We start from the raw sequence: 26,286 nt of genomic DNA on the forward strand, positions 1-26,286 counted from the left end.
TACGCTGTGCTAGGTGCTCAGGAAACAAATAAAATGAAAGAAACAATGCCCATTTTCTAGAATACTGCATTGTCAAGAGAGATCAAAAAGGCCATTTTAAGTATAAATAAAAACAATATAAAGAGAACCAATGCAAATAGGTATAAATAGTTAAATACAAGGTGTTTGAGAGGAAGGATGCTAGTAATTGAAGTGAGCGGGAAAAGCTTCCTACCGAAGAAGGGGCAGGGGGGCAACGAGGTGACTCAGTAGATAGAGAGCCAGGTCTAATGACTTCAGACACTTCCCAACTATGTGTCCCTGGACAAGTCACTTAACCCACATTGCCTATCCCTTACTGCTCTTCTGTCTTGGAACTGATACGCAGTAAGATGGAAAGTATAGGGTTTTTAAAAAGAAGAAAATGGGGCTTGAGCCGCTCCTTGAAGGAAATCTGAGGTGAAGAGGAGGGAGTGTATTCCCAAAATGTGGGATGGTCAATGCAAAGAAGATGGATTGCTGTGTGTGAAAAGCAGAGGGAAAGTGTGGCAAATATCCAATGGAAAGAGAGGCTGGTTTTTGGTGATGGGTTTAACATTTTAAACAGGAGAATGTAGCTGATCCTAGAAGCAAATGGGAACTCCAGGAAGCCACTGGGGTTGACTTGAGAAGAGAATGACAGGGTCGAATCACTTTGGGAACTTTGTGGAAAATCGATGGAACTGGGGAGAGGCTTAGGGCAGGGAGACTAGTTAGGAAAATCTTGTAATAAACAGGTGGGAAGAAATCAGGACCTGAACTACGGTGGTAGCTGTGGGAGCTGGCTGGTTGCTGTCCTTCATGCTCAAAGAGGACCAAAATGACACTGATAAGTCGGGGTCACTGTACAGTGTGCTGGATTGTGGCTATCAAACCGATACCAGCTTGATGGGCTCTACCACAGACAACCCATAGGAACATTTGGGATGGAAATACCTCTTCATTAGTGCATCTCACATTTCTTCTGAGCTACGGCAATCTTGCTTTTGCTTTGTTCACAGAGCACGGGGCTTTTTCTGATGCAGGCACGCCGTGCTGAACAGTCCTGTGCCATGTCTTATAATCAAGACCAGAGTATTTCAGAGAGACCTTGAGAGGGTCCTTGCATCGCTTTTTCTGAGCCCTTGCCTCCGAGTTCTCTGTAAAATAGTCTTAGGCAAATGCATATTTGGCCGCTATGTGAATAAAGAGCAGGGGCTGGATGGAAGAGAAATAACAACAATTGGGACCTGGTCAAAGGATGCCAAGATACCGAGATGATGCTGAGCCTTTGAGAACTGTTTTCTTCATCCTCCAGGAGACGGTGTGCTCTACTGCCTCTCTAAAGGGTCCTACAAAGGGGCAAGGATCCAGAGAGGAAGGAGTCGGGGAAATAGGCTGAGCCCCAGCATTGCCTCGTTCATCAGGTGGGAGGTCTGGGGCTTCTGAGTTCCCTCTTATCTGCACCCTCACTTCGTTATCCGGTTATTTCCTGCTGATGTTACCAGGGACACTCGCTCAGGGTGCTGTCAGCCAGTCCTCACCGCTAACAGGGGATGAATGGGCTTCCCCTCCCAGCGGAAGTGCAAGTTACAGGGGATTGATCTTCAAGGTCTTACTTGACTTAACTAGGAGAACCTTTCCTGGTAGGATTTCAGTTAGAACAGGCTGTGGTGAAATGCAAGAAGAAGACTTCTGTTACACGGGAAGGGTCTAGATTGGGGTGAGAAGAAAGGCTATTTACTGAATCCACATATCAAAAAACATTTATTAAGCATCTACGACAAGCCTGGAACTTGGGACACAAAGACAATAACTGAATGGATGAACGAAACATTCCCTGCCTGAAAGTGAGTAAGAAGGGTGCAGGGGTGTTCTGAGAGGACCAGCATCCTGGGGTGGGGGCTTGCCAAGCCCTTTTCAGGGCGGCTCATCCACCTTCGCTGCCCACCTGGGACTCCAAGAAGCTGCAGCATGCATACCCAGAGGCCATACCAGCTAGGCAGGTGGGCTAAACCAGGTTGAGGGGAACTGACGGGTCCAAACCACTGAGGAATGGGTGGATGAGAACAAGGCCAAAGGCCTTGGAGGAGGCTGAAGTAGGTGTTTAGATCTTAGGGCTTGGTCAGACATCGAAGAAGCCAAGGCCATCATCCACTGCATCCTGGGCCGCTGCTAGTCACCGGTCCTCTTCAAAAACGAAGGATGAACAACAACAAGGGATATTACTTTAGGGAAGAAGGAAATAGCATCTGACTTCCCCCGTGGCTAAGAATTGGAGAGGAAGGAGGGAAATCTGTTCTGTGTAGACAGTAAGAGCCAGAAGAAAGTTGGAGTAATGTAAGGGTAAGAAGAAAGAAAGGCAGAATTTGAGTGGGGTCTGTGCAGTCAACAGAACGTAGGGGTTGGTGGCTTCCCAAGAAGACAGCCCGGGCGAATGTGGGGCACTAGAGGCGGAAAGATCCAGCTCAGGAAGTGAGGGTCTTAGCAGAGCCAAGCTGTTGCAGGCAGGAAGCTAGTATCCAGGGGTCGCAGGGCTTAGGAATGAGCCTGCACCCTGGGGGTTTTGTATAAGGGTTGGATTTAGTTAGGGAAGAAGGCCAACTTCAGAATGGCAAAAGCAGTAGCGGCATCAATATCCGGAAGAGGAGGAAGGACTTGGCTCTCCAAAAGACAAGTCCCTGGGCAGACCCTGAAGCATCATATTTAGCTACAGCCTTGCTGGGGTTTCCTTGGGTTAGGGAAAGCCACATCCTGGTATGTGTGCACTGCTCTTGCCATTAGGGATCACCTCACAGGGGCGCCAGCCAATGTTCTCGCCCCGGAGGGGAGCACTGGGAAAGAAAAAGTGTGTTGGACTGCTTGGATGCAGGGTTCTATGTGGGGGGGCCCTCAGAGACACAACTGTCCAGGGGGAAGGGGCACTTGCAGGCCACTGTCATTACTTCAAGGGGTTTCCAGAGGACATACAGGTGAGAAGCATCTTCCTGGGCTACCTGTCTGGTATTATTTATCATGCATTAGGCTTTGTCCTTCCTCTCTCCGGGTGTTTTCACTGAGCATCCCACATTCTTGACCTCCCCTCCTTCACCTCAGAATTCCTCTTTTGCTTCCAGACGCAGCTCAAGCCCCCAGGACGCTCAGTATTCCTGTGGATGTTGAACAGATCTTCACCTTCCAGATTCCACTCACCTGGTGATGACTTTGGCAAAGTAAATCTGGGAGAAAGGACAATTTGGGGTGGCAGTGGGAAAGGAGGAAGATAATGATGTCACTTCGAGCCATGTCAAAAATGAGGTGTCTCTAGTTTGAAATGTCTAGCAGGAAATTGGTAAAGTGGGACAGTATGGAGCTTGATGTAGAGATCTGAGTTATCTGCACAAAGATGACTGATAAATCAGGGCAGCTTGGTGGCTCAGTAGATAGTCAGGTCTAGAGATGGGAGGTCCTGGATTCAAATCTGGCTTTAGACATTTTTTAGCTGTGTGACCTTGGGCAAGTCACTTAACCCCCACTGCCTAGCCCATACCATTCTACTGCGTTGGAACCAAAACACAATATTGGTTCTAAGACAGAAGCTTCCAGAGAAAGAACTGTTGGAGTCGTCTTTCACATCAGTGTATTTCTGGTTTTATTTTGGGGTTTTGGTTATATATGACTTTGCTTTTACAACAGTGACTTAATATGGAAGTGTTTTTGTGTGACAATAAAAAATGAAAAACAAATAAAAACAAAAAAATTAATTATTAATTAATTAATTAAATATTTCTGAGAAAAAAAAAAGACAGAAACTAAGGGTTTATTAAAAAAAAAAAGATGATAGGTAAACCCATGGGAATTGATTAGGTCTCCCATAGAGGAAGTGCAAACTTTTACCTAATTTAATGTTTTACAACCTGACTCCAACCTACCTTTCCAGCCTTATAATATCCTTTTCTACGCTCAAGAGTCTTATCAAACTGGGTGCCTTTGCACGGACTATTTTCCATGCCAAAATGATCTCCTCCTACCCCTCTCCTCACCTCTGCCTCTCAGAATCTTTCACTTCCTTCCAAGTTCAACTCAAGCCACATTCTGCTTGACTCTACATCTCTGATTCCCCCATTTCCTGATGCCTCCTCCCCCACCCCAATACACCTCATATTTATTTTGTACATATTTATTTGGAGAGGCAGCTGTGGCAGAGCAAATAGAGAGATGGTCTCAGAGGCAACAAAATCCAGGTTCAAGTCCTGTCTGACACAAAAGGATTTTGTGACCCTGGAGAAGTCACCTTCTCGGTAATCTAGCCAACTCTATGACTAAATTATTTTCTAGAAAGTGCTGATCTTCATCCAGAATCTCTTCATCCAGAAGCTCTCTTTACCAGTGAAATTATAGATGCAGTCCAAGTTACCCACAGTTATTTAATATTGTCTCACCCGATTAAATGTGAGTTCCTTAAGCATGGGGACACTCACTTTTTATTTGTGTTCCCAGCAACTAGCATGGCATCTGGCACACCACAAATGCTTAATAAATCCTTGTGGACTGATCAGTGGCCCAATGGTGAGACCAGTGTCCAGATGTTGGTAGATTTCCTCAGACACTCCAAGGGGCAGGGAGAACACACAAGTTCTGGGCTGTCCCTCCCTAAAGCCTAGTGTCTGGTTACACCTAAAGCCAGGGACAAAAGACAAGATCCAGGAGTCCCAAACTAGTATATGCATGTTGCTGCATCTCTCCCCTGAGTCTGACATAGCTCCTGCTCCTCCTGCTCCCTCCAAAACTCTCTCTAAACTCACAGCAGCAGATGGTCCAATTCACTTCACTAACACCAAAAGCCTGGCAGCTTCTTCCGGCTACTAGCTGCCGGCTAGAGCCAGCCTCAGTAGGGAAGAGAGGCTGAGGCAGAGCTCAGGGCTGCTGACTCTAGAGGTTCCCTTTCTACCCCTCGCACTGCCTTCCTTATTATGGAACAAAGGCATCCCTTAACTGGTTCCTTCTTCAGTGTGGGCCATTCATCATAACCTAGAAGAAGTCTTTCCACTGCTAAATGCCCTCCTTCCCTAAACTGCCTTTTGTTTATTTAGTCTTACTCTGAACATATTCTGTGTGTACAGGCATGAGGCTTCACGTACGCCCCCTGAAGGCAAGGACCGTTCACTGTTGTCTTTGTATCCCCAGTGCCTTGCACAGTGCCAGGCAGATGTAATAAGCACTTAATAAAGATATATTGATTGACTGTTGATTGATTTGACACTTAGAGCCATCACTGTATCAGTGTGTTACTCCAGGAGACTACACATCTATTTATATCCATCAATCTATCCAGATTTCAATCCACAACACCCAGTAATTGACACTCATTTAAAGAAGCAGCAGATGACTGTTTTGGGTTGGTGTTTTTTTTTTTAAATAAGACTGATGCAAGTGACATTATTCTCAGTCTCCTTCTGTATGATGGATTAGTGATAGGTTAGCATAATAATGTTTACTATGAATCGAACACAAATTGCTAGCCAAAAAAAAAATGGGTGAGAGCAACACTCCTTAAGAAAGAAACATTTAAAATAAATGTTAATGAGTATATTCCAAACTCCTGATGGAGTTGCAACTACAAAACTAAATAGCTATCAACCACATCTCTTTACTAATGGTGATGTCTACATATTCAAAGTGCAATAATAACTGATTTTCAAAACGATGGCCCTTTGACACTATATTATGTTTAGGTACCTTGTGAAGTCTAATCAGAACAATTTGGGCATGGACTACACATTATTGTACTCTAATTCAGTATGGTATAATGGAGTACACTGAATTTGAAGAGTCAGAGGACCAGGATTCAAACCCCAGTTCTTCCAAAGCTCATGATCACTGGTGACCTTGTGGTTAAGGCACTTAACCTAGTTGGGGCTCAGTGTCTTCATCCATAAAATGAGGGTGTTGGACTAGATGGCCTTAAGAAAAGCTCCGATACTATGGAAAGGATCATATTCTATGCAAAAATAGTTAATTTTTATTTTTTCAATTACCGAGCACTTATTTTTCCCCCTCCCCATCATCCCCAATGGGAAAAAAAAAAGAAAAACAAAATACATGTAACAAATACATAGAGTCAAGCAAGACAAATTCATATATTACTCATGTTGAAAAAAAAACAACTTAGATTTATTTGGTCCTTTAAGGATTTATGAAATATTTTCCTCACAATAACCTTATGAAATAGGCATTAAAAATATCCCCATTTAACAGATAAGGAAACTGAGGCTTAGAGAAGTTCACTGAATTGCAGACTACTTCTAAGTGTCAGAATAGGCTATGAAGTCAGGTTCCTCCTGCCTCTAAGTTCAGTATTTGTTCCATTAACCCATGCTGCCTCTCCAATCTCTTTCTACAATGAACAATGTGAGAGGTAAAGAGAGTTTACTCTATTTCTTTTATGATATTTAAAATAAAGGTTAAGAAAAGTAAGTTAGCTCATTTACAACCTATTAACCTATCAACAAACAGGCATCCACTGCAACATTTCTAAAAACCCTTTGACTAGAGTGAGGACCTCCGTTTAACATCACTCCCTAAGTGAGACCTGACATTTTAATTATTTTAAAAGAAGAGTCTGATCTTTTTTGCAGGTAGAAAAACATATTTTGCTGTGAAAAGTAAAACAAAGTAAAGTGATGATGGTGAAAAAGAAGGGATGAAAAGGAAGAGCTGCTCAATTCCTAGTTTAGTTCAATATTTTGGAAGCAAGGTGAAGTATGAGTGGAGTCCTGCCTGAAATAGTGGTCCTGGGGCAGGACGTTTCCCAGGGGTGCCATATGGCAGGCAAGGAAAGAGTTGGAGCCAGAGCGAAGTGAAGCCTGGCCGCCTCGGTGATACAGTTTACAAAGTGTTGGATTTAGAGTCAGGAAAATCTGGGCACCATGATTGGGAACCAGGACTAAGTGAAACAGTTTCTGGTCTCAAGAGCACATTTTATTGGGAGGCTGGGGGGGGGGGGGCACACAGCATATCAACAAAGAGATATATAAATTTGACGACTTTAAGAAAAGGAAGCCCATGCTAACAACTAAGGAAAGGCTTCCTATACAAAATGCACCACGAGATGGGTCTTGAAGGGAGCTAGATTTTATGAAAGGCAGGTGTCAAAAGAAAATGAATTCCAGGTAAGGAAAACAGACAGTGAAGGAATGCCAAGTTCAGGGAATAGCAAACCTGAAGGAGAGAGTGTGTTGAATTAAGGAAATGTGTAAAAAGTCTGGAGCAGGAGGCTGGACTTAGATTCTCAAAAGCTTTAATGTCAAAGAGAAGAGACTGATTTTATCCTAATGCAATAGAAAAGTTCAAGTTCTAATTCCAATTCTTGGCAATTAGGTGACTCAAGGCCAGTCATCTAGTAAATTCTTGAGTTAAAAATGGCATATTAAAGTCTTGGGATTAGAGATTTTGAGCAGGAAAGGAACTTAAAAGTTACTTAACAGCTTTCTTAAATATTTGTATTCTATATAATTTTTGTGGGTTTTTTTGGGGAGGGAGATTGAGTCTTCAGAGTTTAGCACAGTACTTGACATATGGTAGGTATCTAATAAAAGCAGCTTGACTTGACTATATACCCTTACAGGCTTGTTATGAGAAAAAATGCTTTACAAACTTAAGATAATCTATAAATGAAAAGTTGTTACATTATACCACATGGAAATTTATCTCTCTTTTTTAGGGGGTAGGAGCAGATTGGATACCTTGAATAACTGATTAAATGTTGGTATATGTCCAAATTTTAAATGAAACAAAACAAAACAAAACCTTTCTTTCCCTAGAGTTAATATTCATGGTTGGACCTAAAGGAAGTTAAGGAATGGCAATAAGGAATGCCTCTAGTGTCCATAAAACACTGCCACGGGGATCTCTTCTTTTTTCTTGGCATGTGGTCAACAGTCCTGAGCCGGACTACAGGAATCAAAACTTGGTTTTCTTATTCTCCTGATTTTCATTATAAGGCCTACTAGAAAAAACTAACCTCACAAGTAGTTTTTCTTTCTTCTTGTCCTTTCTTGAAGCAGCCAGGAATGAAGTGGAAAAAGAGTGCTGGGTCTAGAGTCAGGAAGGCCTAAATACAAATCCAGCCTTGAACAACTTACTAGCCATGTCACCCTGGACTTTCCTCAACTTTAAAATGAGGATAACAATAGCATCAACTTCCTAGTTATTGTGAGATATTTGTATATTTGTAAAAAAAAGATAATATTTGTAAAACTATTCTTAGCCCAGTGCCTGGAATATAGTAGGTGCCGTGTAAATGCTTATTCTTGTATTCTGTCCTTCCTTCTTTTCTTTTGAGTCCTATGGACTGGCAAATAAGGAATAATAAGAAAGGATTTAATGTTGAATTGCTTGGGTGCTATTCCAGTCATAGTCTGGCCTGAAAGACAGTCTACCCTTTCTGCTATTTCTATGGAAAGACATTCAGGTTTCCAGAGAATTAGAAATGTTAAGGGCGAATCCTATAAACTGTGTGTCTTAGAAATACAACAACTCTTTGTCATTTTGAATCCACCACAGAAGGATTTTCAGGACATGGGCCTTCCAGTTAAGAAAGTTATTTGCAACTTTGTTTCAATAATAACTTGGCCTTCAAAATGCTTTGTTTTGGATTCTTAAGACATTGAGCTAAAACTAAAACGTTGAGCCTACTCCTCCATCCTCCAAGGATTTGAAGAGAAGAGAACCTTGAGGAATTCCCACTCTTAAAAAAGCAAGAGTAGGGAGGACCAACAAAACAGACTAAAAAGGAGGTAACATCATATTGGGAGGAAAATAATTTACCACTTAAATTTTATTGGTTGAACAAAGAGTAGGAAGGCAAAAAGAAGAATGTGGTCAACACAGCAAAAATATGAAATCTAAAAAAAAAAGCCTTTGGATTTATCAATAAATTCCCCAAGGAAGCTAAGATATTACCTTAGAAAGTAGCTATTTCATTTTTTTAAAATGTTAAATAATACAGTATCTATATAAAATCAAGAGCAAGCATTCTCTGTAATAAGATAAGCTTTCCCAATAACATTGGAGTGAAGCAAGTGAACCATTATCATGACCATTATGCAATAATTATACTAGAAATGCTAGCTCTTGCAATAAGACAAAAAGAAATTGAAGGAATAAGCAGAGCGAGGAAACAAAACCCTCATTCTTTGTAGATGACATAATATATTTACAGAATTCTATTAAGTCAACTAAAAACTAGTTGAAACAATTAACTTTGGCAAAGTTGCAGGATATGTAAAATCAACGCACATAAATCAACAGCATTTCTATAGATCTATATTTTACCCAAAAAAAAAATCCAGCAGGAAGAAACAAAAAGAGAAATTCAATTTAAAATAACTACAGACAGAAGTCTACCTGATTGGACCAAAACAGGAACTAAATGAACACAATTACAAAACATTTCACATAAAGACAGATCTAAATAATTAAAGAAATATTAATAGTTCAAAGATATAGAGTAAAATGTAATAAAAATGACAATACTACCTAAATTGATTTCCTTATTTAGGCCATATTAATTACCAAAGAATTACTTTATAGAGCTAGAGGGATCCCCCTCCCCCAGCAAAATTCATTTGAAGAAACAGGTCAAAAATATTTTTTTTAATATTTTTTAAATGAGTGAAAAAAATGAGAAAGAAGGGGGCCTTAGCAATACTAGATCTCAAACTATACTACAAAGCTGTGATCATCATAACAATTAGTTCTGTGTAAGATAAAGTCTAGTTGATCAATGGAACAGATTAGATATAATATTCAGAAGCAAATGAGCAAAGGAACATAAGTGTTTAAGAAACCCAAAGAACCTAGTTATTGGGGCAAGAATTTACCACTTGACAAAAACTGCTAAGAAAACTGGTAAGCAGTCTGGAAGAAAGTAAGCACAGATGAGCATCTCTTACCATATACCAAGATAAGTTCAAAATGGGTACATGATTTAGCTAAAAAAAGTGACAGCAGAAGCAAATTTGTAGCACATAGATGGAATTCCTTTTGGACAGGGGAAGAGTTCACGACTAAACAAGAGCCAGAGTTTCACAGGAAATAAAATGAATAATTTTGATAACATGAAATTAAAATGTTTTCACACAGATAAAACCAGAAGAAAATCAGGAAAATGGAGGGGGGATCTTTGCATCAAATTTCTCTGATAAAGGCCTCATTTCTCAAATGTATTGAGGACTAAGTCAAATTTGTAAAGAGTGAGAACTCTTCCCCAGTTGATAAATGGTTATGGGATAGAAAATAAGCAGCTTCAGAGAAAGAAATCTAAGTTATCAATAGGCATAAAAAAAGCTCTAGATCATGAATAAACCTAATAGTGGTATTTCTGGGTCAAAAGGTATACGTAATTTTATAACTCTTTTGGGCATAATTTCTGATTATTCTCTAAAATGGCTGGATCAGTTTACAGTTCCACTACAAGCGTATTAGCATTCCCATCCCCTCCAACATTTGTCATTTTGTCCTTTAATCATTTTAATCAATCTGATAGTTTAACAAAAATCTCTATATAGTTTAGATATGAGATCTCTATCCAAGAAATTATCTGTAAATTTTTTTTCTCAATTTATTGCTTTCCTTCTAATTCTGGCTACATTAGTTTTATTTGCACAAAAAACTTTTCAACCTAATGTATTAAAAATATCCATTTTACTCTACAATGTTTTATATAAATATTTATTAATAAATTCTATTTTTCTAATTTGCTTATATCTCCCTTATGCCTAGGTCATATATCCATGTTGATTTTTAACTTGGTAATATCCATTTTGTTCTTATCTTAGTAAATGGTATAAGATATTGGTCTATATCTAATTTCTGTCAGACTGCTTTACAGTTTTGCCAACAATTTTTACCAAATAGTGAATTCTTTTTTTTTTAAACCCTTACTTTCTGTCTTGGAATCAATACTGTGTATTAGTTCCAAGGCAGAAGAGTGGTGAGGGCTAGGCAATGGGGGTCAAGTAAGTCAAGTGACTTGCCCAGGGTCACAAAGCTAGGAAGTGTCTGAGGCCAGATTTGAACCTAGGCCTGGCTCTCAATCCACTGAGCCACCCAGCTGCCCCCCAAATAGTGAATTCTTACTCCCAAACCTTAGACTTTTGTCAGTTACAAGGTTATTATAATCTTTTATGACTGTTTGTTGTATGTCTGTTCTGTTTTACTGATCTACTTTTCTATTTTTTATCCAGCATCAGTTTTGATCATTTGATCACTGATAGTTTTGATCATTATTGCTTCATAATGTAGTTCAAAATCTGGTACTGCTAAACCTCCTTCTTCATTTTTTCATTAATTCTCTAATATTCTTGACTTTTTATTTTCCAAATGAATTTTATTATTTTTTTCTGGTTCAATAAAATAATTTTTTGGAAAGTAGATACTTTTAGCTAATAAATACTTGATTATATGGCTAGAATTAGTATTATAAAGATCTGGATTCAAATTCTGCTTCAGCTATGTGACCCTGAACTATTGCCTAAATCCTCCAAACTTTAAATTTCTCAGTTGTGAAATGAAGAGAGTAATGGCTTGGAGGAGGCAGCTACATGACTCAGTGGATATAGTGCTGGGCCTGAAGTCAGGAAGACTAATCTTCCCGAGTTCAAATCTGGCCTTAGACATATACTATGTGATTCTGGGCAAGTTACTTAATTTCTATTTTATATTAATTGTTATCTTTATTTTAATTTATTAATATTATATTAATTTATCATCTTATATTAATTATAATAATTAATCTATACTAATCAAGTGAAGCAGGAAATGCCAAATTACTCCAATATCTTTGCCAAGAATATTTCATAGATAGTATGATCCATGAGGTCATGAAGAGTCAGACATGACTGAACAACAATGGCATGGAGCTCACAAGGTTATTGAAGGATCAAATGAGATACAGGTAAAATGCTTTATATATCTTAACACCAATAAAAAATATGAGCTATTATTATTTGTATTTTCTCCAGCACTAATTCAGAGCACTAGCCATCTGAGGTATCTAAAAAATGTTTATTCAATGAATGGCTCAATTGAATGCCATTTATTCATACTAAGAAGATAAGAGCTGAAGGATTTTTTTTTAAAGCAAAAAAGACGTTTAGAGTTGGGACCAGGTACTTGTAAATTTTAGAGATGGGCTTTAAAATTGCGCCAAAAATATGCTATGGGCAGTGAGATTTACTAACATGAAAAATAACCTGCAAATATGAAATAATATTTTTTAAAGTGCTACCTTGCCTCCCTTGAGCCCTGATTCTAAGTGAAGTAGCATTAGAGAGGGAGATAAGGGGTTGATGCTGGAGAAAAATTTAGAGAGGAGATTTGCATTTTAATAACAGACTACGAAGAAAAGCCTTCAAGGAATGGAGGGACTCTTTCCCTAACCCTCTTTCTAACCAGGGAGGGGATAAATGAAGACTTGGCAGGTGGGTTCAGGGCATCAACTCAAAATGCTGAGACACATAAATTAGCAATCATTTCAAAAAAATTTTAACAGGCACCTGGAATGCCCAAGGCATAAATTAATCTCCTCTTTGAAAAGGCTGCCAAGCCTGCATCTAGCTCATACTTGCCATGGATGCTAAACACCTATTGGTAGTTCAGGGAAACTGTTCTCTGTGACTTCTTTCATAGGATTTTAGGCTAGAGTGGAATATCAGATGCCATTTAGTTCAACTTTCTCATTTTAAAGATTAAAACCAAAACCAAAACCAAAAAAACCCAAAACAAAACAGAGACTATAGTTTTAAATGCCAGAGGCAGAATTTGATTGCCAGACCTCAATGATTTGAGAGAAAGTGGGGTGAGGGGCAACTAGAGAAATTTTGTTAGTTCCCCAATCAATGTGATGATATTTCAGAACATGAATCTCTATCAAGACTCATCTGAAGGGAACATCTCACAGATGTAAAAATTTTTGATGGCTCTCTCAGGATCTTCAGGATTCCCCTTTCTCCTTATGTCTTCAGTCAGCCAGTCAATCAATCAATCAATCAATCAATTGATGTATTGAGTGCCCACTCTATGCCAGGCACTATGCTAGGCACTGGGGGATACAAAGACAAAGAATGAAATAATCCCTACTTGTAATTCTAAGAAGCCTCCAAAGTAATGGGGGAGATAACAAGTATCTATAACTATTTAAAGACTGGAGAGAGAATAATACAAATAAATAGAAAATAGTCCATTGCTAAGTATTTCTTGAAGAAAGGCACTGGGGGGGTGGGGGTATAGGAGGTGGGTCAAAGGCTTTGTGCAGGTGTTGCTTGGCCCTCATCTAGAAAGAGGAGAGGATTTTAGGAGGTAAAGATGATGAGAGGGCACACTCCAGGCATGGAACAGGCCAGCACAAAAGCAAAGAGTTAGGAAATGACCAAGGGTCTGTGTGTGAGGAACAGACAATGGAGTTCAGTTTGGCCAGAGCCATCACAGAATGCAGGAAGGCAAATAATATCTGATAAGGCTCAAAAGATAGGCCGAGGCCAGGTTAGAAAGGATTTTAAAAAACTAAAGAGAAATGAATATTTGATCCAAGAGGCGGCAAGGAGCCACTGAGGCTGACTGATTAGATTTGTGTGCTTAAAAAATATTATTTGGTTCCCGGGTGAAGGATGGATGGAAGGGGGAAGAAATTTAAGTCAAGGAGACCAGTCGACAGGCTGTGGCAATAGGTGAGAGGTAACAAGAGATGGAATTAAAATGGAGTGGGGAGCAGAGAGAAAGGATTGAAAATGGGGGAAATGATGAAGGCAGAAATAGCAAGGTTTGGCGACAGACCGTACAGACAGGGTGATAAAGAGTGAAGAGAAAAGGATAATGCCTCGGTTAGGAGCAGAAATAAGCTCGTTTGCCAACAGGAGAATCGAGGAGGGGAGAAATCAGTTTTGGACGTGGTGAGAGGGCAACGTCCTCCAGCTGCGCAGCTGCGGTTTAGTTTTCAGTGGCATCTGACTCTCCATGGCTGTGTGGACCATGCTGTCTGGGAGTTTTGGGTTTTTAGCAGAGATACTAGAGTGCGCTGCCATTTCCTAGGCAAACAGGTGAAATGATCTGCCCCAGTCACACAGCCAGTCAGTGTTTGAGAGCAGATGGGAACCTTCCCGACTCCAGGCGCGGAGCTTCATCCACCGGGGCCACCTACCTGCCTCTGGTTAGAAGCGTTCAGTAGGAAGCTGGGATGAAGGTGTGGAGCTCAGAGGAGACGGGGTAGGAACACCTGTGAGTCACCCGCAGACACGACGAGGGCTGCGCGGTGCTCCTGAGATTACCGAGAGAGGGTGCACAGGGAGAAGAGAGACTAGCACCTTGGGGGGTGATAGGGATGATCATCCAGCAAAGGACCCGGGGAAGGAGCACCCGGAAAGTAGCGTCAGGAAGAGCATCCCAAAAGAGAGGGTGTCAGATGGAGATGGCCAGTAGAGGAGAAAGTCAACGGATAGTTAGGGCTCTCTCACACCACGGCTTGTGAAAACTGGAGGGACTGAAGCTCTCCATGAAGGTAAAGAATGGGCTGGGGCAAAGGGAGGCATAGGAAGATACGGAATAAGAACACGAGGCCCTGATGGGATGGAGGAATGAGAAAGCTCCTAATTATGGACGGAATCGGGAGAGCCAATGTGGGAACATCCTGGGAGCAGCTGGCAAGCACAGAGCACGAGGCCTGGAGTAAGGAAAAGTCTCCTGGAAAGGGCTGAGCATCAGGGAGGAGGGGAAGGCACTGTGCCATCAGCCCCACTCTCTGCTCCTCTGCCTGCCTCTCTCCTGACAAGATCGCCCTTCTCCTCGCCAAGGCCAAGGCCTTGTCAGACTCCATCCTTTTGACTCTGATAAACACTGCCCAGCTAACTACTCCTTCTCCTGCTCTCTGCTCCCTCTGAACAGGCCCAGATTTCTCTGTAGGATACAGCAAGTGGGGTGGGCTTAAAGGAGAGAGTGGGGAAGGGGATGGCATAGCAAGGGGAGGTATGTTCCTATCCCTTCCCCAAGAGAAGCAATGATGACTCTGCAAGCAAATTCTCCATGTCTGAGAGGGAAATTCAGGGATGCTGTGACAGAAGCTCACTTTCTTAAATGTCTGGGCTGGGGAAAAAGGGAGAATATTTTTAATTTCCTAGATTGATCTTGCAATTTAGCCTTTTGCTGGAGGGGAAGATTTTCTGGGAAGCATAAACTTTGGGAGCAATCTTTGGGGAACTCCATATTTGAAAACTGAGGTCAAACACCTAATGTTCAAGAGAGAGACAGGGACAGAGAGAGAGACAGAGAGAGAGAGAGAGAGAGAGAGAGAGAGAGAGGGTGAGAGACAGAGACACAGAGACAGACAGAGACACAGAGACAGACAGAGACAGAGAGACAGAACTTCCTGACAATGTAATAGAGAAAGAGGCCCGTCCCCACAGTTCCTGTGTAGTGGTGTACTTGGTGAGCGAAACCTACTTGAATTGCATGGATGGCTCAGGTCCAAAGTAAATGGGTAGCAGCCCCGAAGTGTTTTTTTTTTAACTTACTTAGGAATTTTTAATGGGCTATTTTAAATGCTTTATGTTTCTGTATTTGTCTTCTACATTTTCTGTGGTGGGGGATATAAAGGCCAATATTTGTGTTGTACATTGATTGTCAATATAAGACGAGGGGATACCGTTATCCCGTTTTTTGAAAATGTAGACACATTCTTACACTTTATTTAGGAGATTTCATTGAAATAAAACTATTGGGCAGTGGCAAAGCACCCATGAGAGAGAAAACTGACCAACTCTTTGTGGTTAACCACTAGGATTGAATTTGATCCACATGAACCCAGAGAGGAGGACCCCGAGGCATGAAGTAAAGGAAAAATGCTACTGAGCCTTTCAGGAGCGGTATCAACATCTTCCAATGAATGTTCCAGTGAAGAAAAGAGTGGCTTCATGGCAAAAGGCCTGCTCCATTGGTATCCTTGGGATCAATCCATCCACAAGCATGTATTAAGAGTTTACTACACGTCTACTCTGTGCTAAGCACTGGAGATGCAACAGAGATCTCTCACGAAACTAAGGAAGGTCTCCGGGTCATTGGAGGAACTCCCAGTTGCGTTATGGAAGAATATGGATAAACCTCACAAAGAAGGGGCAGGCAAGATTGCTCTGAAAGCTGGAGATTTGGAGGGAATATCTAAATCTGTGAGAGCAAGAACTCAAAAGGAGCCTCTTGGCCTCCAAAATTGCCCTTGTCACCAAAATATGTGAAAGGTAAATGCCAAGAAAAGGACATGAGCTCAGACTTTCTAGAACCACTTCTGGATAACACCACGAAGACACAAAGGAACCCCAGGCCATCCTTTGTAGGCATTAAAAAGTAAACATCAACTAGATGAACTCTAAACAACTTATAGTAGACATTGTTTATATTTACCCAACACTCAGAAGTTCCAAAGCATTTTCACTGACATCTCACTGTATTCTCACAACAGCCTTGTCTGAGAAGCAACTGACAGACTGACAGATGAAAAACTGAGGCCCGCAGGGATAAAGTAACTCAGTCAATAAAGATAATAAGTGGCAGAGTCATACCCAGAATCCAGGTTTTTCTTGCTCTGATATTCTTCTAGGGTCACACAGCTAGGAAGTGTCTGAGGTCAGTCACATTTGAACCCAGGACTTCCCATCTCTGAGCCTGGCTTTCAATACACTGAGATACCCAGCTGCCCCTCTAAATAAATTTCTTAATAAAAATGTTTTTCAGCAATATCCAACTCTTTGTGATCCCATTTGGGGTTTTCTTGGCAAAGAAATGGTTTGGCATTTGCTTCTCCAGCTCATTTTAAAGATGAGGAAATGGAAGAAAATAAAGTTAAGTGACCTGCTCAGGGTCATATAGCTAGTACGGATCTGGGGTCACATTTGAAATTAGATGAAAATGAAAATGAAAAGAAAAAAGAAGATGAGTCTTCTTGATTTCAGATCCTGTACTCTATCCACTGCCTCCTTGCTGCCCCTTAATAATAAATAAGCTCAAAAATACTGCTTATCCTAATCCAAGGCCTACATGGAGTGTTTCTTCAGCAGAATAACCTAGGACAAGTCACTTCAAGTCTCTAGCTCTCTGTTTTCTTAACTACAAAATGAGGAAGTTCGAGATCTAAGGTTCATGTCAGCTTTTGCATTCTATAATTTTAAACATTTTGTGTGTGATGCTGGGAAATGATTTGTGGAAAATTATTTTTTACTAAACTGAATTTCAAATTCTAGTCACTTTACTAGATTTTCCTTCTCTTATTTTATTTATCGTCCCACCTTTTAAATTCTAAACTTAAATACCAAATGGAAAGAGCATTTCCATATACAAAGTAGAACAGGAGAGAACTGCTTATATAAAACTGTGAACCTCTATTATTTGCAGCTTGCTTTTCCTTTTGAATATATAATAAATCCAATATACTTTCCTAAGAGTGAAGCCATCTTTCCAGAACTTTCTGTATCTGAGGTCAGTAAAAGCTATAATAGACACCCCAAAAGCATTTAGGCAAAAACTCTTCTGGAGTTTCATAGAACTTTCTACTGTCTTACTGAGACTACCATCTACCTTTTCTCTTCCTCCTCTAGTTTTGCTAGAAATTGTGAAATCCTGCTGATTGGATCAAATCTGCAATCTAATCTCTTCTGGACCCTCTACACAGTAATCCCTTCAGTCATCTACCTGATTAAAGCACCCTCACATGCCCCACTGCAGGGGGAAGTAAGTGGTACAAGTGGACAGAGTTCAAAGCTTGGAGTTAGGAAGACTTGAGTTAAGAACCAGCCTTAGATCTCACTAGCTAGGTGAGCCTGGGCAAGTCACTTAGCCTCTGCCTCAGTTTCTTCATCTATAAAGTGGGGGTCACACTAGCACCCATCTCCAGGGTTGCTATAATGATTGAATGAGATAATATATATAAAGGGCTTAGCACAGGGCCTACACATAATAAATGTTTGTTCGCTTCCTTTCCATGGAAGTTCTTCCAAGCCTTCTCCTCTCTCCCAAAGTCTCCTACTTCATTCCAATCTCACATCTCTCTTGGCAAAGGATGACACATAATCAGGCCTTCAGTCACCTGCAAAATGGTAAAGTTATGGTCCCCTATAGTAGGACCCTGTATCTACAAGGATATGTTTTGAGACCTAATGTGGATGGCTTAAACTGCAGATTTAAGTGAACACCTGCTGACCCCATATATGCTGATTTTCTTTTACATTCATATGCATACTAAAATTTGATAAATTAAATACACCATAAGTCATTACCAACATTAAATTCAATAACAATAAAGTACATTGAATTAGAGTGTACTATATTATACCATGTTATTTATATTAATTATATTATTTTATTTACATTAATTAGATTATTAATTATATGATAGAATAGAAAACACTATATATTCTATAACAAAAATACAATATATTTTATATTGTTAAGTATGTTATATATTATATATTATTATATAAATATATATACTTTCTTAATTATTATTTATTATATATAAAAATATATAAATATTATAATACATTAATTATTACTATGATTACTATGATTACTAAATCAGTTATGTTAATTATATATTTATTTATTTTATATAGTATACGATATAAAATTATTGCTAATTTTTAATGTAATATAATTAATTATATTATTACCAGCTGGAATGCCTGAAACTATGGATAGTACCTCACTCACTTTAACTTTGAACATTTATGTTAATTTTACTGTACAGTTCTATGCTCTCTCTCTCTGTTCCTGCCTCTTGGCTCAGTACTCCATGGTCTCTTCCCCACCCACTACCAAAGGGGGGAAAAAAAGAACCCTAAAATTTTTTCTAAGTGAAAGCAGAAGAATTCACTCTGGCCCGTGGGCAGACCACTGCTGCACAAAGAGAAGATATTTGCCCCCCTCCACCCACCTGCTACCTGCCTCCCCGAGGGTCTGTCGTCCAGTCTGTTCAAGCTTGATCCCAAGCTCCACATGTCCTTAAATGCTATATAGGCCCCCTCCCTCATTCAGAGGCAGCCCACCTTCTTGCTTCCTCCCCTGGAATTCCAGCTTGACCAAAGATAACTGAAATTGAGGAAAGCAAAGCCTGGATAAGATGGAACCTACTGTATTGACCAATCTTTGATGACAGCTAGAATTTAAATAGTGCTTAAATAGTGCTAAATAAAGGTTTGCAAAGCGCTTTACAATATCTCCTTGTAACCTCAGAAATCTTTCTTGTTTTCTACTGATACCCTCATCGAGCATATCCTTAATTAGTGGAGAGATGAGAAAATAGCAATTTTTATTGTTTTCTAGTCTACCTTTTGTGGGGGGTGTTAATAAGGATCCATACATTTTCCATGCTTTGTATCTTCATTTCCTTCAGATACCTTACATGCCAGTCTTTTCCCAAAGATGTCTCCTCCAGCATATGTTTTTTTCTACATACAAATACATTCCAATATGCCTATAATTCCTGTTTTCTTTTTTGTCCTGCTTTTATACCTTCTCTATAAGAACATGTTTGACTATTATATTGGGAGCAAGTATGGTGGTTCCTCTGTCCTTGAAAGTAAAACAAAAACAAAAACAAACCACCCAGCTTTTCAATTTTTATTCTTTTTGTTGTCCTCTTTATTATCCTTTTCATTTTTACCTTTCGATGCTCTGGAGGTCACTGCTTAGTTGGATGTCTTGCCAAGCTTATCCTTATTGCTTCTCTGTTTTATGAGAAAGTAAAGCTCATAATTGTCATTCATTGTTCTTAAGATTTTCCCAATATTACTTAAAATAACTAAGGGAAACAATGGGGCTAAACTGATTACATTCCTTGCATGAGAAAGGGATCATTAGAATACTTATGATAGAAGAGATATTTAAGATATTTTAAGGCAATCAAAGGAAACAGTTCAATTGGGTTAAAGTGATTACATTACTAGTAAGAAGGTGATAACTAAGATACTTAAGATATCTGTGATACTTAAAGTAGCTAAGATACCTATACGATGTAGGTACTAAGATACTTTAGAAGCTTAAAGTGATACTTAAGAACTTCATCACCATTAGGACAATGAATAGGAACTTATACAGACAGAGCAGAGAGTTAAATTGAATATGATAGGATGAAATGCAAAAGAAATCAAGGGAGAAAAAAGAGCAATGCACAGGGGGAAAAGGTGAGAAAGTTGGGGGTAATTCTCTCACATGAAGAGGCATCTAAGAATCAATACAGTGGATGGGAAGATGGGGTGGTGGTGGCAGGTGATGCTAGAAACTTACTCTCATTGGAATTGGCACCAAGTGGGAATAACATCCACACTCTGGTATAGAAACCCATCTTACCCAATAGTGAAGTAAGAAGGGGAGGAAGAACCAAAAAAGCAGAGAGAGTTAGAAATAAGGAAAGAGGAATACAGGGAGGTGAGTAAACAGAAGCAAAACTTTTGGGAACAGAGAAAGGCTGAAAGTGCAGGAGAGAGACAATAAGATGGAAGGAAACACAGTTCATAATCATAACTCTGAATATGAACGGGATGAACTCACCCTTAAAATGGAAGAGGATAGCAGAATGGATTAAAGCCAGACCCCCACAATATGATGTCTACAGGAAACTTATGTGAAGCAGAGAGACACATACAAGGTAAAGGTTAAAAGGCTGGGGCAAAACTGACTATGCTTCCACTAAAATTAAAAATATATATATATATATATATATATTTATAGCAGTTCCTTTTGTGGTGGCAAAGAACTGGAAACAGAAAAGATATCTATCAATTGGGGAATGGCTGAACAAGTTGTGGCATATGATTTTAATGGAATACTGTTGTGTCATAAGAAATGATGGACAGGACAATTACAAAAAAAAATATAAAAAGATTTATATGAAGTGATGCAAAGAGAAGTGAGCAGAACCAGAAGAACATTGCACACAGTAACAGTAATAAAGTAGGATGATCAATTCTGAATGAGAACTATGAAGAGCAATGCGAAGATTCAAGCCAACTCCAAGGGATTCATGATAAAAAGGGCTATCCACAACCATATGAGAAACTGAAAAGAGTCCGAATACTGACTGAAGCATACCATTTTAACTTCATTTCCTTCATGATTTTTTTTCTTCCATAAGTACTATGTGTCTTCTATTCACAAAATGACATGGAAATGTGTAATGCATAATAGCTCATGTATAATCTATAACATATTTTCTACCATTTCAGGGAGGGAGGAGCAAAAGGAGAGGGAGAGAACCTGGATTGAAAATGGCATAAAATAACTATTAAAAATTATATTTATATAACAAAAAAGATTTTGCCAATACCTTAATATAATCCCCTTTGGCAATTATCTTTCTATTTGCCAAATAAGTGACATACTTGTTGACTAAGGTCCTTTTGTGGTTCTTTTGGTCTCTTTATTATGGTAATAGATTTATTACCCCAGTTAAGCTTACTATTGGGATCAGTGTCAATATAATTTCTGTTGTACATTTTCCATAGTTGATTGCTTGTTTAAGTAGGTTAGGACTGATTTACAACAATAAGTAGGTTGTACATAGATTTTTTTTCATTTTTAAATTTTTTGACAGGTTGATAACATGTAAAATAATTGATTTTGGACATTTTGCAATCTATAATCTTTTCCATCCTCCTATCCCTCTGCCCAGGTAATAATAAGATATAAGCTGCCCATGTGTTATCATACAATGTATATTTCCATGTCTTTCATATTATGAAAGAAGACACATACAGGTTACACTAGAAAATAATACATGGAGGAAATAAAGTGAATTCTTCTTTCTTCTTGCTGTTTACTAATTCCAATCCTTGCCATGATAAATCAGAAGTCTAATTATCCATACAACTGTATTTGTCTGATTATATATAGACAACTGATTCAGAGGTGACTCCGATTCAGAGGTGACTCCTTCATCAGTAATGAATATTTTCCCATCAAAATATAAGTTTTTTCTCCCATTGTTATTTGGTACTCATCACATCAAAAACCTAATGATTCTTTTCTCCTAGAAAATGTTTGTGATATAAAACATAAGGCTTCTTTGTAGTATACAAGCCTTTTGATTCTAATTCCTTTTCCCTTTTATGCCATCTTCATCCTCTTTTTCTTTTTCAGACACTTACTTCTGCCTTAGAACCAATACTGGTTTATTGGTTCCAAGGCAGAAGAGTGATATGGGTTAGGTGAGGAGGTTAAGTGACTTGCTTAGAGTCACAGAACTAGGAAATGTCTGAGTCCTTGAACCCAGGACTTCCTGTCTCTACAGGTTGTCATAGGCAAATGCATTTTATAAATCATTCAAGGTTTGCAAAGTTTTTTACATATATTTTGTTATTTAATTGTCACAATAACCCTTAGAAGGAGATGTTATTACCCCCATTTGATAGATGAAGAAATTGAAGCAAAGATTAAGTGACTTGCCTAGTTATGCAGGTGATAAGTGTCTAAAGCTGGATTTGAATTCAGGTTGTCCTGACTCCAGGTATGGGACCCTATTCCACTGTGACACTTATCTGCCTAATGATATCCAAGAATAAATAAATACCACTCTCATTCCCTCTACCACCCACTCCCATATTGATCTGATAATCCATGAATGCTTTTAGGGCTGCTTTTGATCTCTTATAAAAAGAAAGAAATATTTTTCCAGTTATTAGGTTCATTTTTCAAGGTAAACAGGTGACTTGAAATGTCCATGGATACTGTATATTTGTAGAAAAAGCCAGAAATTAGGACACATCTAGATATGAGTGCTGAATTGGGCACTGATACAAAAATTCTCCTAGACATATCACATTAAAGTTGATTACATAGATCTGGTTCAATAAATTGAGAAGCTTATCTTAAATCTGAATAGTTCTGTTTTAAAAAAGAAAATCTTAATTTAAATGTCCTAGAATCTCACCATGCAACAAAATCAATATAAAAAAATATTTGTCAGCTCCCATCCAATTCTGTGTTAGTTACTAAGGAACCCAAAGGATGTGGCCATCAGGTGGCCTCACCTATAAAGAAAAGTATGGAGCTGGAATTAAAATTAAAGCATGAATCCAGTGAATAGACAGGTGTTTTAAATAACTGAAGCTAGTATCAAATATCTGTATTTTTGCAAAGGCAAAATTTTAAGTAAATGAACCGGCTAATATTTGACTAGTCTGACTCCAATTCATTTCATCACAGAAGCAGAGGGATGCCCTTAGTGTGATATCTGATGCTTAGAGGTATTTCCCCCCCTTTAAAAAAAATGCAGATTCTCAGTTTCTTTTTCTTTTTATTCACTGAATACAAGGTAGTATCCATACCCTTATCTTTTTTTTTTATTAATACTCATGCTGCTCTTTCTCCTTCCCTTCTCTTTATATCTCACATTCCCCTCCCTGCGTGCCACTCCATGGGCAGTGGAACCCGTTACTACCCCTGCCCCCTTTGCCTTCCCTTTGTGCCTCCCCAACCCCGTACCCCCATGAGGACCTCCCTCAAAAAGCCCAAGGTTGAGTGTTCACAACCCTTGGATGAAATGCGAATCTCGACTCTATTGTGCACAGATCACCTGTCAAAACAGGAGTAAATTACTTTGTGCTCTCCATAATACTACAAAACTAGAATTTATAGATGAGTGGCCAATCGGTGTTAGTGGAGAGAATGTCCACACTGGGAATTCCCTGACCGATAAAACGACAGACAGGACAAAAGCATACATGCATGAGAGCTGAGAGATACAATCAGTGAGAGGCAATAAACAATTGCTCATCTGGAAGGGCTCCCAAAAGTTTTAGTTGAGTTATAATACCCTAAAACTGTGCTCAGATCCTGGGGTCATCCTGTGTCTAATTTGGGATTATTCTTGGATCCCTCTAGCTTCCTCCTCTCCACTTAAATATGATGACGCAGAGAGTTCCATTTTATGCTGTGTGAGAGACACAGGCATGGCCCTTCCCCTTCTGGAGCTTCACATCTTCTTGGAGAGAGAAGACGCACGAACCACTGACAACATATGCCAGAAGCCACAGGTGCAAGAGATTGGGGGCGGGGGGAGGGGGGGAGCGAGGTTTCTCTGCATCCAGGCAGTAACGCTCTGGTGGGGCCTTGAGATATGCATTGGGAGAATTCAGAAAGGGTAGGGAAGGGCGAGCCATCATGAAAATGAGGAGCTGAGTGATCAAAAAGGGCAGTGATGAGAAGCAATATGGCATAGTGGCAGAGCACCATGGATACTGAGTGGCTGCAGGCAAAGCAAATGCTTTAGCGATATAGATAACATAACTTTATTATTATTATTATTGTTTATTAATATATCTATCACATAATATAGATTTATTATATATTATACATTTATAAGAGAATTAGACATTATACATGACAATAATTATTCTATATTATCCATTATATAATTATTACTGTGTAACTGGAATCTGAACTACAATTCCCAGCACCCCACTCTCCTTTCTCACGTGCTGACACAGGCAGGATATAAATTTTGCATAGCCCCTTCTCTCCTACTCTCTTCTTCTGATCACAGGCAGCTGTGGATGGGGGTTTTTTGAGAGCCAGGAGAACTTACTCACCCGGGTTTGCTTTTGTTAATTAGGTTTTTATACTTCTATTCCCTTTTTATTTCTTCTACTTCAAGTCATTATTAATAAACTTTATAAAATTAATACTTGGAGTATCAGATATTAATTTAAACCCTACCTTACACATTATATAATATATAACATGTAATTATGTAATATATTATATATAACAACAGAATTATATATCACACAGGATATAACACATATAATAAATATATAATATAGTAGTCTGTATTATATCCAAGGTTTCTGAAGGTCTCCGGCAGAATGGAAAGTGATACACTAGAAAGATCATAAGCTCCTGTGGAATATGAATGATGTTTCTTCTTCACTTCATTATCCTTCTTTGTTTAATTTTTTTCTTTTTCCCTTATGTGAGGAGAACTCTTCCCCAGGCCAGTCTGTTTTCTCTTTACATTTCTTGATGATCTCCTTTATTCTATGGAGATGATCCCAAGTCTGGCAATCTAGAAAGCAGCCTGATCTCAAGCTCCACATGTGCAACTATCTGTTACCTAGAAACTGGATATCCCTCCCGCTGCCCAAAATGTTTAAATGTGAACTCATTACCAGCCCACCCCTCAAATACCAGGAAGCTGGGAGGAAATTCTAATTGGGGGTAGGGATAGAGGGAGAAGCTTAGGAGACTCATTTAGTTCCACCCCAGGCAAAGACAAGTGACCTTCTCAGCATTCTAGGCACTCTGAAGGGCTGCGGAGAAGCTGCCAAGAGACAGGGTCCGGGATTCTTTCCCGCAAACTCCGTTACCAGGAAAATCCCAGGTCTAGTCCCTGGGCCTCTCTGCAGCCATCAGAACTGTCCACGCACACTGCCAGGCACAGCAATGAGGGCACTCCACAGCTCTCGCCGCAGGCCCCAACTGGACTTCCTTCCACGGTCTCTCCCCTCTCCGGTCCATTCCTCACGCCGCCCATGCCACCTCCCTAATGCACAGAGCTGCCCACGCACTCGCCTACAGTGCCGCGCAGCCTCTGCTCCCTATCTGAAACCCAAGCCCTCCTCTGGTCATCCCCTCCTTCCAGGTCTAGTCCTGGAAACATACCTGGATCCTCTCTCGGCCTCGCCTCAGCTCTCCCTCTTCACGGTCTAGACCTCCGTAACACTTACTAACAACAATCCTAATTAGCATTTATAGGGCTGTAAGGCTCACAAAGTGCTTTACACGCAGCCTCTCATTGGATCCTCCAGACAACTCTGGGAAGTAGGTGCTGTTTACTACCCTCATTTTACACAGGAGGAAACGCGACGGATTAAGCGGCTTGCCTAAAGTCATGCAGCTAGCAAATGGGCGAGGTGGGATTCAAACTCGGGTCTTCTCCAGGCTTGGCTTTCCTTAGGACACCCAGTTGTCGACATTTCTACAGTCTGTCTGTCTCTGTCTCTCTGTCTCTCTCTCCTCTCTTTCTCTCTCTGTCTCTGTCTCTGTCTCTGTCTCTCTCTCCCTCCCTCTCTCGTTCCCCATCTCTGTCTCTATCTCCGTCTGTTTCTCTCTCCAGGTCTGTCTCTCAGTCTCCCTCTCTCAGTCTCCCTTTCCCTTTCTCTCCCTCCACCTTCTCTCCCGGCCCCCCCCCCCCCCCGTTTCCCTCCCTTCCCCCTCCCTGTCTCTCTCTCTCTCTCTCTCTCTCACACCTCTACAGGACACATCTGAGCCCTC

The 26,286-nt window shown here is 39.9% G+C and overlaps 1 protein-coding gene across 4 annotated transcripts in view; it reads right to left on the reverse strand.

The window, feature by feature from the left end:
* Positions 1-26,286, reverse strand: part of HMGN3 (high mobility group nucleosomal binding domain 3) — a 74,303-nt gene that overhangs the window by 27,940 nt on the left and 20,077 nt on the right. The gene's annotated exons all lie outside the window — the stretch shown is intronic.

Source organism: Monodelphis domestica, chromosome 2, assembly GCF_027887165.1.
Source record: "Monodelphis domestica isolate mMonDom1 chromosome 2, mMonDom1.pri, whole genome shotgun sequence".
Classification (NCBI taxonomy): Eukaryota; Metazoa; Chordata; class Mammalia; order Didelphimorphia; family Didelphidae; genus Monodelphis; species Monodelphis domestica.